The following is a 12,589-nucleotide window of genomic DNA, read 5'->3' on the forward strand; positions in this document are numbered from 1 at the left end:
AAAAGACATTGCCTTTTCCTCTGGATCCTAATCACCAAGTTTGGGAGACAGAAAGCTACAAAGACATCTTGAATAGCAACTACTGACTATTGACCCTCTACTGAACCAACATTATCTCCTGACAATGATACTGCATGGTTATGTAACACAGATGCCAACTGGGATCTTCTAACCTTTCAGCTCTGGATAAGATAGCCAGAATCCCCATTCCATTTCCTCCTGAAGACCGTGTCTTCCCCAAGGTTTCTGTGAATTGTGGTAGATTATGGGGCAAGGTTCACATTTTTATGGTTACCTCTCATTGATCTCCTCCCACTGTCATATTTCAGTTCATAGATGGTCTTACTCTTGCATTTCTGACACTTGGATTATGCTACAATGCAAGGTAAATGCAAGGAGAGAACACATTGAATGCACCTAGCCATTGCCTGGCACTCAACAGGTGCTCAGTATTTCCCAAAGTTCTGGGGAAGCGGATCTACACACAGACAGCAAGTACTGCCTCTGCACTGTGCCAAGCAGACATAGAACTCTCTTTGTTCCTGACTTCCTCAAAACAAAGTAAAACAAAACAGTCTCACCATGTGTTTTAGTGGGTAGCAGGTTTTACTGAAGATCTGTAAAGACAGAGAAGGGGTTTACATTAATAGAAACTCAGACATCTTTGGACAGATATTTAGATATTCCCTTGTTTTACAAATCTTTCGTCTTCTCCAGATCGCGTAGTTTAGGGATCTCCCTCTTGTCTTCTCTGGTTTTCCACACCTCCCCCAAATTTCTGTTAATTTCTAATGCAAATCAGATTTACTATCTCTTTTTCTTAGTCTCCGTATTCATCAAGCTCTTGAGACCTTATCTTCTACCTCAAATAGCTTATCGAAGATAGAAACTTCAATACACCTCTCAGTAAATGATAAAGTTTGAATAACAATCAAACTTAACTTGATTAGCACATATAGAACAGAGTCCCCAGTAACTTCAAATTACTCATTTTTTCAAGTGTACATGGAATATTTTCCCAAATTGACCACATGCTGGATCAAAAAACAAGATTCAACAAATGTCAAAATATTGAATTAATATAGAGTGTTTTTTCTAATGATAAACTGAGCTATAAAAAAACAAAAACAAAAAGAATTAGAAATCTCTAAATATTGGCAATTGAATAATTAAGTAATCCATAGGTCAAAGAAGAGCTCATACTGGAAATTAGAAAACATTTTTAACTAAATAGTAATGAAAACATGGCATATCAAGAGATATAGAACCAATAGGAGATAGAGATATACATAGATATAGATATAAGTAACTTGAATAGTAATTACTGACTTGACACTCTGTTGAGCTAAGTGCTTTACCAATATTCTCCTGTTAATATGCATCTTCCAACCTGTATGGGTGTATCTGTGTGTCTGTGTCTACATCTGTATCTGTACCTATATCGACATCTGTGTCTGCGTCTGTATCTACATCTGTATCTGCATGTGCATCTACTTCTACCTACTTACCTACCTACCTACCTAATTACCCATTTGCATTTCCTATTTGTTTTTTTCTCTGGAGAACCCAGACTAATACAATATCAAAACTAAAAAGAATGTTAAATGAAAGGAAAATTATAGGTCAATCTCTATAATATACATGAATGCAAAATTCCCAAGCAAAATATTGGCAAACCAAATCCAGCACTGTAGAAGAAGATAATACATTATGATCAAGTTAGGTTTATTCTGGGAATGCAAGGTTCATTTAACACTTGAAAATCAACCAATGTAATTCTCCACCTCAATGATATATGTAAAACTTAATACTCATACACTTTGATAAAACTTAATATTCACTCGTTATTAAAAAAAAGACAAAACCCTAGCAAACTAGGAAGGGAACATAATCTAGTAAAGTGTGTATATAAAATCTAACAGTGAACACGACAACAGTGAATTATTGAACACTTTCTTCTTGAGATCAGGCGTGAGGCATGGACGCTTGCTATGGCCACTTCGTTTCATTCTGTCTTAGCCATGCCACAAGGCTAGAAAAAAACAAATAAGTATAAGAATTGGAAAAGTAAAATTGTCATTATTTCAGACCATACAATTGTTTATATAAGAAAACCCATCAGAATGTACAAATACGCTTTTAGATTTACTGGAAGCAGAAATCAAGAGGAAAATATCCACGGTAGGATGAACTGGAAATAAATCAGCACTCAAAAGAACTGCAAGCCTGCTTCAAGTCATCTAAGTCCTTGTTCTTTAAAGTGTGACTGTGGACCATCAGCACTGCATTAGTTAGGGTTCTCCAGAGAAACAGAACCAACAGACTATACATGTAGGAAGAGATTTATTATATGGTTTTCGCTCATGCAATTGTGGAGGCCGAGAAGTCCTACAATCTACTGTCCGCAAGATGGAGACCCAGAAAAACCAGTGCTGTAATTCAGCCTGAGTCTGAAGGCGTGAATTCAAGGAACCAATGGTGCAGATTTCAGTCTAGGTCAGAAGGCCTAGAAGCAGTAGTGCAGAAGGCAGAAGATCTATGTCCCAGCCAAAGCAATTAGGCAGGAAAGAAACAGGGCCAATTCCTCTTTCCTCTACCTTTTGTTCTATTCAGGACCTCGATGGATTAGATAATGCCCACACGTATTGAGGAGGGCGATCTACTTTACTGAGTCTGGATTCAAATGTTAATTCCATCCAGAAACACCCTAATAGACACACCCAGAAATCATGTTTAATCTGGGCACCCTCTGGCCAGCCAAGTCGACACATAAAATTAACCATCACAAGCACTGAAATCACCTGGGGGTTTGTTAAAAATGCAGTGTCAAGTTTTGCCTCAGTTTCACTAAATCATAACTTGCACTTTAACAAGATCCACAGGTGATGTCAGTTTGCGAGGCCTTGATTTTGGTGGATCAAAATCTCAAGCCCTGAACTGAAGTTAAGGTGATTCTGGATGCCCCATGCCCCTAGACACCTGGCAAAATAAGTAAATAAAATCCAATTAACAATCAAAAATTTTTTTCATTCACAATACACAGTACACAATAAAGGATTACTGAGCACACAAGGAATAAAACACCATAAACCATGATCAGCAGAAACCAATAGACAAGGGTAACATATATCGAGGCTTCAGGTATGGGGTTTATTAGATATAGACTATAAAAACTGTGCTTACTGTGTTCAAGGACATAAAAGCCAAGCTTGAACATTCTGTAAGGAAACAAACTATAAGAAGTAACATCAGATTTGAAAAAAATTCTAGAATTCTCGAAAACTCTGTAACTGAAATTAATAATACAGTGGAATTGTTTAACATAGAATAGACAAATAGCTGAAGAACTGTGAGACAGGTGAGAAGAAACTTAGAGGTAGAAATGGAAGGCTCCCAGGGAATAAGAATAAGGGGGAAATTCGAATACATCTTTTTAATATTTGCAAAGACGCTATGCTTATTCTACACAGAAATAAACACATTTAATAATCCCTTTACACCTTCATACAGTAGTGTGCTTTGCGCTAGTCAGAGTTTATACCTATCACTAGTTTTAGCAGAAAGTACATGGAGCACCGGTATTATTTAGTTCCTCTAACCTGACGATGATTATTCCAGTGCAAGTATAGTAATTCAGAGCCTGTAACCTTCCTGGCCTGGTACACGCTGGCTGTTGCTGATTCTTGGGGTAAAATAAAGGCCCTTGATGTTTTGGGTGGTGTGAGGGAGTGGCTGAAAAAAAATCAGTGTTCTGATTTCTGGGCTCTTCTGAGCAGAGCCATTGGGCTGCCCTGGAGGAGCAGGCTAAGGTCTGGTAAAGTGGGTGGGAGAGGAGGCGCCAGTCTGGGAACTCGAGTTGCACTGCTTTGCAGACTGACAATGTAGCTGAACACATAGTGATTACCGAACTGGTGTAATCTGTCAACCCAGCAAAATACAACATGCTCTTAGCTTACCTTATTTGTCAAGATTCTGAGGAAACCTATAGATTAGAAATTAAGTAAATTCTATGGAAATGTAGGGTTCAAATCATATTCTGTGACTTGATCTGGGATGACTGGGAGTTCTGGGGACCTACATCCTCTACAGTTCCAGCCTACTTTGGAAGAGAAGGAAGTGTCCAGATTCCTTTGTACTGCTTCCTAGCAGAGTAAAACACTACATAAACATTTCTCTGTTTTTTGTTTTTGCCATATAGAAACTTTCTAACAATACCTCTGTAAGCCTTTTCTAACATTTCTGGCAGTTTTCCACTTACATTTTTTTTCCTTTAAAATATTTAGTTAGATAGCAAGATGTTGAATATGTTTTCTTTTTTTTTTCAATATTCCTTTTAAATTTGAGAATTTAGTTGTTTGTGACCTTAGGGGAACAGGTATTACGGAATGAATGTTTGTGACCCCTCAACCCCTAATTCATATGTTTAAATCCTGACCCCGGATGTAACACTATGAGTAGGTGGAGCCTTGGAAAGATAATTAGGTCAAGAGGGTAGCGCTATCATGAATGAGATTAGCTTCTTTGTAAGAAGAGACACAAGAACTTTCTCTTTTTGCTCGCCATCATTTGAAGATACTAGAAGACAGCCATCTATAAACTAGGAAGAGAGCCTTTACCAGACACCAGATCTGCTGGCACCCTGACTTTGTACTTCCCAGTCTCCCAAACTGTGAGAAATGTTTGCTGTTTAAGACCCCTAGTCTGTAGTAATTTGTTATAGCAATCCAAACTAAGAGAACTGGGTTACTAAAATAACCCAGTGACTCTCACTGTGGGGTGGGGTGGAGTGGTCTGTAGACTGGGGAAGGCAGAAACATGGGGGAAAGTGGAAACATTCAAATCTCTCCCTTCTTTACAGTGGACATAGTGTTCATGGCCGATGTCTCCTCCAATCTGGAGACCAGACTCTTCCTTGCTTGTTCGCCAACCAATTTTCTACTTAGTGGAATCTGGCAATTCAAGAGATGCATCCTCATGCTTCCTGTTTCTCATTTTTTTTTTTTAGTTATAGTACATTTTTTAGATGATCAGATGGGTTCAGGGGACAATGAAAGAGAAAAAGAAGAAGATAAAGTACTTATCTGCTGTATTGTGGAGTGGTGAATTTATCTTATTTTATATAGTTGAGTCAGTAGCTATTTTGATTCCCATGTATTTGGGAAGCATCCAATTATTTTAGCCATAGCTTCCAATGAGCTAATAATGCACTCTCTCTTTGTTAGATTACCTTAATCTGTACTAAGGGGCTCTAGAAGAGTTAATGCCTTGAGCTGACTTCATTATGTGAGCAGCTAATAGGAGCACTAACATAGTTAAGTAATTTCAGAATAAAGGCATTACATAAGACTCTAGAATAGAAACCACTTAGTCAAACACTGATTGATAACATTAATAATCAGACACCCTTAATAAACTATAATTTCCCCCCACATTCAAGTTTTAGGCATAAGAGGCGAATCATAAAAGAATATGCCTATTTCAGAATCCAGAATCCATAATCACAGGGCTGAAAAAGAACTTAGAGATCACATAAATCAGCGCTCTCGCTTTGCAGTTGAGAAACTGAATTTAAATCCACTAGATGATATATACAAGAACAGCTAAATAATAGAGAAGCTGGAACAAGAATACAGTTTTCTTTCCCTGTTCCAGCATTCCTCCTTCCACATGATATTGCCTCATAAAACTTGGCGGGGGAAGCATTTCCAGGATATATCATGAGGCTCTGATAGATAGTCCAAACCCCTACAACATAAAAACTGATGTCCCAAATTGAGTTATGTCCGTCTGTCTTACACACGTCTCAAATCCCCTCGGCCCTGGTCTCAGCACCCTCCTGGGACAGAATCTGATCTTTCACCTGCACTTCTGTTTCTCCTTCCCTTCTCCCTCTCTCCAAGCTCTGGTGTAGGGCTGAATCTCCCATGGAGATTCTGTCCCAACTGCTTCTTTGTCCTTATTTCTCCCACTCACTTTGTTAGTCCTAGTGTCAGCAGCTCTGTGGAAATAATACCTTCCCCATTTTGTGAGGTTCCCTGATCAGAGGGAGCCCATGCCCACTTGCTGGCTAACTGTGTCACTGACAGATTGCCTGGCTGGCTGGTTGGCTCTCAGAGTTTGTCCCTCTCACTTTCTCTCCCTCTTCTACTCCTGCAATGTCATTCCCTTCTTTTGTATTTCTTTGTTAAATTAAAAAAAATTATAGAAGTTTCAGGTATACAGCATTATAATTCAACATCTGCCCTTCCCTTCTTAAGGAGGCGGGACCTTGCCTATGCAGGAGGCTAGAGCATTAGAGACTCAGGATCTCTCTTGTGTGTAGGGACATTTAGCTCCCTCTTCCCACAGCTGGACTCCTTCTTTGAGGTGGGGGGTCTGCCTCTGTCCTTGCTTCAGTTCTACTGACTAATTTGAAGGATTAGGTTAATGATCTCCAAACATTATAATGTGTGCCACCATATCAGTAAAAAAAAAAAAAAAAAAATTGAGCATGCACTCTCAATATATTTACTTATAACTTACATCCATATATCAGATATAGGTAAAGCTTAATTTTTTTTGAATAAAAAGGGATACAAATAGAAGTTATAATAGTTTTTCCTTGTATGTCCCCACTCCCCACTACTGAATTGAGCAGTGGGTGCTCTGGGAGCCACATTTGGATGGGCTAAGTAGGGGTTCCGTAATAGTAATAATAATGGTTGTCATTTTTTGAGCACTTACTCTATGCCAGACCCAGTACCAAGCCTTTACATAAAAAGTTCCACTGAATTTTTGCAGGAGCTCGTGTGGTAGGCACTACCGACTCTCATTTTATTTTCAAAGAAACCGAGGCTTAGAGATGCTCTGTGGCCACTAGCAAGAGGCAGGGCAGAATCAAAGCTAGATCTCTTTGACTTGAAGCGTGTCTTAGTCACCGTGCCACGCTGCTAAAGGGAAGAGAGCAAACATTTGTTGAATGCTGGGAACGGGGATGCAGTGCCCTCTGAAAGCTGCCATCCTACTGGGCTCTGACATCCTGCGGGCCCCCTAGATCTGACTGAAAAGGGTTTGATAGGGTTGAGTATATACCACGAGGCTTTAAAAAAAAATTCTCTGTATGGAATTAGTTGTGGGAATTTTTAAAAAACCTTAAAATGTATAATTATGCAGTGTACAGCACATTTGGAATTCTACTGGCTTTCTGTTTTGGAATCTTGCTGTTATTTATGGCCTTATTTCAATGGGAAATGCATTTTAAGTTTCAAATACTCAACTTAAAAATTAACTTTTTAATAAATCAACTTTTCACAATCTTTTCAAGAGTTTGGATTTCCTGAGCGATTTACTAAGGCAAGAAAGTTATCACAGCATTTTGGAAAAGATTTTCAACAAGAAGCATTGATGGAATTTTCAGATAATAAGAGTACCACGTTCTTTCAATGTTCTTGTTAACTGAGATTACTACTTCAAATCATGGTTCCGAATTCCTTAGTGAGACAACTTAAAGCCTGAGGGTATATTCTTTTCTCAGCTGGAGTTTGCATTAGTATCCCTTACTCACAAAGCCTTGACCTTTGCCAAAGGAAAGAACAATAAAGTGAATGTATTTCTCTTCATCTTCACCACTGTCACCTGATGGCAACTGATTTTACATCCCTAAACAGTAATGGCAAATGTTACGAAAAATACTAACTGTAAACTCCTGTGGTCAGAGACTATATTTGTCCTTTTATAAAATATAGACCAAACATGTTTTTTGTTTACAAATTCTTTTCCATCTACAATTTCTTTTTGAGTCTCACAATCATCTTTTTAGCTAATGTTTGAAAATCTATTATTGTTTAATAAACTATGGCTCATGATTCCTGAGTTAGAGGTTTGAGCAGCGCATGGCTGGGCAGTCCTTCTCTTATATGTGGCGTTAACTGGGGTCACTTGCTGGCATGTGGGTGGTGGCTGGGCTGGACCAGAGAGTCCAAGCGGGCTTTACTCACATGACGGTGTCAAAAAGTATGTGGTTATCTTTAATCTGCCACAGCCAGATTTCAGGAGGTCTTACCTGCATTTTCTAGATGAGGAAACCAATACTCAGGTTAATAGAGTTGACTTAATAGAATGGCACATCTAGTAAGTGCGGAAGGTGGGGCACTACCCAGGACTGCTGAAGGCTAGTATATGTATATTGCCGGACCCCTTGTTGGACTCAGATATTTTCTGAAGAGCACAATATGCTAATTCTGCTTCTCTTTTGCTCCTCCTCTTTTAAAACGATTGAAGATCCAGAAGGGCCCTTACGTGTCTATATTTCTGAACAGGGTACATGTTCCCATTGCCACTTTTTTCCATTTGACTTATTTCCTTTCTGTGGCAGGAATGAGGTGAGGAGCAAGAGGGAAAGGGGAGAGGACTTTCTATAAGAACTGGCAGTCGGGATAACCACAGTGGCACCAGCTGCTGCCCCTGGTACATGCTGCTGGGTTAACATCGTCTTGAGTTTTGAGCAAGCAAAGGGCTTAACCCATGGCAGAAGCACATTTATTTGAGGTTAACGGGGGTGGGAAACTAGTCAGGAAATAAACAGCTGTGGGGCGAAGAAGTAAGTATGAGCCATTTCATTGGCCAATATGAATCAGTCTTTTGGAATCTCGTTTTAAATCGACACATTATTCAACAAAAGCCAGAGCATATTTCACAGCAGTTTTTCTGTACAGTACAAATGGCTTTTTGAAAAGCACCTCCTAGTACATGACATTTGCTCTATCGCTTGGATTTGGTCACAGGAAATCCTGGGTTATCTCTGGCAGAAGGCACTCTGTCTTTACTAATAAGCCATGCTTCCACTTTATCTCAAAATTTCAAAAGATGTTTATTTTCCTTCTAGTGAAGCAATGGCTATACTAATCCTTTCCTTTTTTTCCTGTTACAATGGAGCCTATTGCTATATTACATCATATTTTTATTATAATTATATAATAATGTTATTAATTATATACTACATTATCTTATTTATATTATAATTATATTGCTCTAATAGCCTATTGTTATTGCTACTGCGGCCTACTGCTATAGTATCCTTTAGATTTAAATTTGTGTGCCAAGTCTGCAAGCACCTTGTCTCTCTTTCAAAATGCTGGGATTTGTTTTATTCACTGCATATAAATCTGCCTCAGTTTTCACAAAATAGCAAAAGCACTGAAAAAGTCTACAAGAGCACCTTGGAAATCTGTATTATATGTGAGCAGGGAAAATTCTCTTCCAGTGCTTCTGAATGTAACCATGCTGAATAGCACATCACTTACCCAGAGCAAGGACTTCAAAGTAACAGTAAAATTAAAGTTCAGTCAAGGCCTCGTTCACTGGGAACATTTTTGCTTTGTAGATATCAAGTACCACATGTACTTGCAGTGGCTAGGATTTCCATAAAAGGAGTAACAGCAGTGCTAGATTGCAATATCCAAAAGTGATGGTAGCTGCTATCGCAGAGGGAAAAAAATTAAAGCAGAGGAAAGATGACAGTAGAGTCTGCGGAAAACGAAAGAACGGCAGAGCGCTTGGGCGCTGTGGGGGAATATTAGTGGGACTATGAGCTGTGCCCATCTGATGTGTCCCTTTGTTATCTCCTTCATTCGCAATGTCTGAGGCTTGGGGATTTGTTATTTATGAAGCGCCTACCACCGAGCTTGCCTCTCTGGCAAGGAAAATGAGTATGGCTCAGTTTAGTGCAGTGTCTTTCATTCCTGGAGCTGCTTAAGACAATTATCTGAGGTGGAGGAAAAATATTAATTACTATTTTATTCCACAGTATTTCTGTGTTTTAAATTTCTATTTTTGTGTTGTGTTGTGTTATGATAGCAATGCTATCGGAAATGAGTTCCGTCACAGGCAATATGGAGATCACCTGGGAACCCGTTAAAAATGCAAATTCTTGGGTCCGATCTCAAACCTACTGAATCTCTGATTCTCTGGGGATGGGCCCGATGATGATCTGTGCTTGAGCAAGCTCTCCAGGTGATTCTGATAGCCATTTAAGTTTGAAGAGCAAACTGCTTTCTAATATGTATTATATATTCAAAATAAATACGTACATATGAGAAATGCACTTGGAAGTCCTTACCGATGGGATGCTCAAACAAAAAAGTTTGAAGATGATGCTGTGGTAGAAACATGCGGACTCATGAACCACTTGCAACCAGGAGAGTCCTGTCTCATAGAGCCAAGCTAGGCCGGCTCTTCTCCTTTTTGCTACTTTGCTAATCAACCCTGGGATGGGGAAGTCATTTAGCTTCTTTTTCTTCCTGGGTGAGCTTCAGCAAGTCACTTAATCACTTTGGAAAATGAGAACAAAGTGAGATGTTACTATGGTACAGAATTGTTACAGCAGCGAAATGAGCTCGTGTTTACTGGAAGCACATAGTGAGCCTTGAGCACAGAACAGATGCTCGGTTCTTCTTTTCCTACATAGTTGTAGACCCCACAGTATCAGCAGTTTAAATTCTTCTGCCTGCTAGGGTAGATCTATTCGTCCTTAAACACATCAGAATGTTGCATGTATGGAAGCCAAAAAACCTCTCTTACACTCTATAGGCTATGTCTGTTATACTTTGTGAAGCCTTGACATGAAGACAGATGGAGAGGGCAGCAAATGAGTTTTTTCAACATATTTACCCTTTCCAAGAGTTGCATGTAATTTTCCACTGAAATGCCAAACTACAAAGAATAGCAGTGTCAGTGATGCTGTAGACTGGAGCAGTTCCACATTACACTGTTGTGAAGAACAGCTAGTGAAACCCATTTCTGCTTATCTTGATAGAGCGAGTAGCCTCTGATTCAAGCTGTGCATGCTTTAGCCTGGCAGCCGGAAGCAGCTAAGTTAGTTCTTGTGAGACGGTAAAAAGTGAAAAGTGTTGGCCAAAGCTTTTCCCTATGACACCTGGGAAGTTTCCTTAACCATTAGTGTTCAGAACAATCTCCTGGGGAGCTTGTAAAATTGGCACATTTCTGGGCCCCACTGGCACTCAGCATGTAGAGATAGAATAAAAAAAGCCTTTGACTCTTTCTTATGAAATCAATCCCACTAGTTCTCCACAATCTAACTCTAGACAAATCAGAGCCATCTATTAACATAAGTATTAGCAGGAGGCTGCAAATGCTCATGGTCAGTAGAAACCATGGATGAACTTGGTGGGTGATGAGAGAAGTACAGAAAAGCCACTCTGTCCCATAATACTTTACTACTTCTTCTAGTCATGGTGAACACAAGGATCACTAGCAAGAGTTAATCAACTCTTGACTCATGAAATGTTTCTGTTATGTGCTGGAGACAGTGCTAGATCATCGAAAACAGGGCTCCAGCTCTGAAGGTGAGGTGGCCTTATAGAGTAGAGGTTTCTAACATGGAACGATGGGGCCTGGAGTAGTGGTGAGGCCCACTGGACTCGGGAGGATAAACAGTTGGACTAGCTTGACTCTCTGAGCCAGGACTATCCTGGTTGCAAGTGACAGAAACCTAATTTGAATTACAAAGAGAAAATGCATTGTCATGAAACCAATCCCCTGGAAGAGTAGGGGATCAGCTAGGCTTCAGAAGCAATTGGAACCTGGAGTAGAAGACAAAGCCACTGCATGGGCTGTTTCCTGTGTCTGGAAAGCTCTTCCCTACCACTTAGTATACCTACTATTCATTATTCATGTGTCTCTAGTCTCCTCCTCAGGGAAGCCTCCCCCGCCCACTACTTATCTCCCTAACTTGATCATACAGAGTCTTAGCTGATTTATGGAAGACTTTAGGGCAAAAAAGAAAAAGGTGACCTGTTTGGGCAGACTAGTATGTGCTAGTGTGTGAAGAAAAGGGTACCCCTTCCTCTGGGCAAAGACAGCAGACTGTAAGTGGGATTTCAGCCCACTTGCCCCACTGGCTGTGCTCCTTTGTTCGATGCACAGACTGTACAACTGTACAAAGTTACTGAGTCAGATCTTATATTGTATGCTCTCGGAAGACTGTGTACCTTTCTTACTACTTGTCAAAATAGCAGTTTTACTTTGCTTGCATGATTTTTTAAGGAATGTCTCCCCTGCAAGACTGTAATGCCCACAGACAGCAGCTGGTTATGTTTTTGCTCGACGTGTTATTCCTAGAGTCCAGCGGTGTCTGGCACACGAAAGGCCCTTGATAAATAATGTTTGTTTCATGAATAAATGAATGAACAAGCAAATGAATGTTTGTTTCTTTATTTTTCTGGCTTTTTCTATGAGATGGGAGCCGTGGTTGCTGGCAGCTTACCTCTCCTTAATTCTGATTTTGAAAATTTCAGGAAAGGATGCTGATTGGCCCAGCTGAGATCGCAGGCTCATAGGGAGTGGGAGGCGCCCTGACTGGCAACCCATATCAAACCACTGTCTGACAAATGGTGGGGTGAGCAGTTCCTCAAAAGAAGGGAAAGCTCTTCCTAGAGGAAGAGGGAAGGGCTGGGCAAAAACAACTCTAGATGCACCCCCTACTGCCATTGACATGCTATGGGTCTTTGTTTTGTCACCTATGAAATGAGAGAATGTGCTGAGCTCATCTTTGAGATCATCCAGCCCAGTGTTCTATTCCCTTTTGTTCTGG

At 40.0% G+C, this 12,589-nt stretch overlaps 1 long non-coding RNA gene across 1 annotated transcript in view; it reads right to left on the reverse strand.

The window, feature by feature from the left end:
- Positions 1-583: 583 nt before the first annotated feature.
- The window catches only part of LOC107196439, a 21,672-nt gene continuing 9,666 nt past the window's right edge, over positions 584-12,589 (reverse strand). Inside the window, exon 3 of the long non-coding RNA XR_001517834.2 lies at positions 584-2,032. This is a non-coding gene — a long non-coding RNA (uncharacterized LOC107196439). The remainder of the gene's footprint in view (positions 2,033-12,589) is intronic.

The sequence above is a fragment of the Pteropus alecto genome, unplaced genomic scaffold (genome assembly GCF_000325575.1).
Source record: "Pteropus alecto unplaced genomic scaffold, ASM32557v1 scaffold57, whole genome shotgun sequence".
NCBI classification, from domain to species: domain Eukaryota; kingdom Metazoa; phylum Chordata; class Mammalia; order Chiroptera; family Pteropodidae; genus Pteropus; species Pteropus alecto.